The sequence below is a fragment of the Amblyomma americanum genome, chromosome 1 (genome assembly GCF_052857255.1).
Source record: "Amblyomma americanum isolate KBUSLIRL-KWMA chromosome 1, ASM5285725v1, whole genome shotgun sequence".
Classification (NCBI taxonomy): domain Eukaryota; kingdom Metazoa; phylum Arthropoda; class Arachnida; order Ixodida; family Ixodidae; genus Amblyomma; species Amblyomma americanum.
In genome coordinates this window covers 502,716,927-502,720,062 of record NC_135497.1, presented here as the reverse complement: position 1 = coordinate 502,720,062, position 3,136 = coordinate 502,716,927, and positions in this window count along the sequence as shown.

Below are 3,136 nucleotides of genomic sequence, written 5' to 3'. Positions count from 1 at the left end.
GATAAACAATGTTTTTCCTGCCACATGCTTTTTCGAGAAACCCTTATCTTAACAGAAATGCCGAACACAAGTGCATGTAATTTTCAAAGCCAAAGTTTTACTCTCCGCAAAATTGTGATTTTGCCGTTGTGTTGCTCCGAGGGCCACCTGACGTCACAACGCGCGCCTCGCCGCAGAGGCAAACCGGTCTGGCCGGGCAGGCGGCGGCTGGCGCACTCGGCGCGAAATAGAGACCTGCTCCAAGTCTCAGCCATTGCGGTCACAGTGCGCCAAAGCCGCCGAACGCGTCGGCGGTGAAGCGCAGTTGGAGTATAGAGGGTCTCGCTTTGGCCGACGTAACGTCGCCGTGCAGCGCTTGCGCGTTACCCCGGAGTGTAAACACGCCTTAACACAGCATGCGCTTAACTGCTAAGCAACACATTTGGTGGCGGCATCAATGGGAACCACAGAAACCCCCAGCACAAACTCACAGAAAAGGTTGCTGGGTGAGGAGCATGGAGGCCATTCAAGACGCTACGACATAGGAGCTGAGAGCCCTGCCAAAAGAACCGAATTAGCAGTACCCTGAGCTTAACTTGGCCTTGACTCTGGCTGCCGAAGTGTTTCTAGATGACGGTACCTCCGGCCCTGTCTGCATTTTATTCTGTTTATTTGTTTACTCTTTATGGCCGGGGCACGCGCGTGCACGCGTCTGTAAGTTTTGTGTGTTGGGCGATCCCGCCACCGTCTGTTCCTGTGTACCTTACTCGCCGCCGCTCTGCTGCCTTGAGGGGTGGCCAATATCCCCTCCCGCTCCTTGTTTTTCTTTCTTTTTTCTCGTCTCGGGTTCGCTCCCCACCGACTGCAGAGTGGGCGGCGGGGGACAGCGCGTTTTTCTTTTTTATTGGTTCCCCTTTTTCTCTCTCTCTCTCTCTTTTCTGGCATCCTTTACCACCGTTTGCTTATTTTGTTCATGTGTAGTACATGTGTGCTAGTGCCAACTCCTTAAGAAGAGGAAGAGCCCAGTAACCGGAGTCTAGAAATGACAGGTTCTGTCCGAAACGTCGACTCAAAATAAATCTGTCTAAATGAAGCGTTTTCAACTTTGCATATATATATATATATATATATATATATATATATATATATATATATATATATATATATATATAAAATATACAAAAGTGAAATCGGCCGCGACGGCCTTGTGTGATGGTCTGGGGTTGAGCACCCTTACTAACCAGATTAGACATAGCAAAAAGAGCGCGTTTAAAGTTTTCTTTTCTGTCAAAACTCACGAGCAAAGCATGCCGTTTAGAACTATCGTAACCGAAAAAGGCGCGTGGCAGAAAAATCTTAGCATGTATTTGACTAAGCACCTGTCCAAGCTGCATGTAAATGATCCTTTTTTGACAAAACGGTCAAATGATGTTTGTGAATTTTTTGAAACCAACCCTGATGTTGGGAGTGCTTTTTCAGTGGATGTTGTAGATTTGTTCTATTCAGTCCCTCATGGCCTCTTTTTCTCCGCTGTTAGGGAATGTATAGAGGAAAATGACCCGATTTCTTTTCAGAACTCAGCCGGTATTTCCATAGATGACTTTTGAACCTTATAACAGTTTTACCTGGAATATACTTTTATCACTTTTGACCAGCAGTTTTTTCTGCAGAAATCAGGCATATGCATTGGGTCCTGTGTGGCACCGGTGCTATGTCACATCTTTTTATCTCATACTGACCAAGCTCTGCAGCAAGTTTTACCCATTGACAAGGTTTTTAAAGTATTTAGGCATGTTGATGATTTTATGATTGTTTTAACTAAAGAAGGTCTTTACAACCTTAAGAAAACGGTGGACAGTGTTTTATCTGCCTTTAGAGAGCATGAAAAAGGTCTGGAGTTCACACACCAACTACCTGCTCATGATTCATTACAGTTTTTAGACTTGAAAATTGAGTTCTATGGTGATCGGGTCTGTTGGTCTTACGTTCCGCGTGCAAAGAAGCAGCTGCTACCTTTTGACTCCTGCCATTCCAAACTTGTTAAACGCGGGATTGCTTCGCTTTGGCTTGAATCCGCTCTCAAAAATTCATGCCCTCACAAAATGCTGGACAGTTTTTATAACCAATTGGCTAGGCTTTTTGCAGCCGGGTTCCCCCGTTCGCTCGTGACTGCGGTGGTTGAATGTCTCCTAAACAGACAAAGAATGGTACTGGTAGAGCTAGGCCGGAGGTCCCTCGAGAAGAGGTAAGACCAGTGGTGGTGCCATACGTGCATCGTGTGGCCCATAATTTGAAAAAAGTTGCCAGCCACCATGCTGTACGGCTCGCCTTTTCGGCACCGAGAAAGCTAGGTGGCCTTTGCTCCCGTACTGATAAAGAGAATAGCAAGGAACGAGGCTGCGGAACAAAGCACAGGCGACCGTTCGTGAAATGTGCTGAAGGGGTGGTCTACGAAATCCCCCTGTCTTGCGGGCACTCCTACATAGGCCAGACTGGCAGGTGCCTGAATGAGCGAACGAGGGAACATGAGAGAAACGTAGAGCAGAAAAAGGAAGGCACACATCTAACTAAGCACATTGGTAAGTGCCCGTTCCGCAATTGTGAGCCTTGCTTCACTGATGTGCGCATTCTGGGCAAAAGCTGGAATACTAATGCTAGAAAGTTGATAGAAGCGTTTTTTATCAAAAAGAAAGGCGACCTGTGCGTAAGTGACTCATCGATAGTATTGTACGACTGTGAAAAGAAATTCCTGGAGCGCGCCTTATCAAGTCGTACTTGAGCTTTAGGTGACCCATCTGCACATGTGACGACAAGCTATTTAAGTACGTCTCACGCATGCAATAAAATCAGTTGGAAGTTGGCGCTTCGTCCTGTCACCTACCCTATGTGTCTACTCCTTTTTTGCGCCTAAAAACTATTCAATTATGAAGCATAGGGTATTTTTATTTTAGTTTTGCGGGGCTGTCCAGTGCAGAATATTATTTAATATTTTACTAATAATTCGGAGGTCATGGGCTCGGTTCCTACCGGTCGTATGTGGCTGTATTTTTTCTGCTTTTCTAATCAGTACGTACTTTTCCGCGAACAAATATTTGCCAATAATCTCCATTGATCAACGCCACAAATAAACAAAAATGGTTGTGTTTTATCTCCGCTA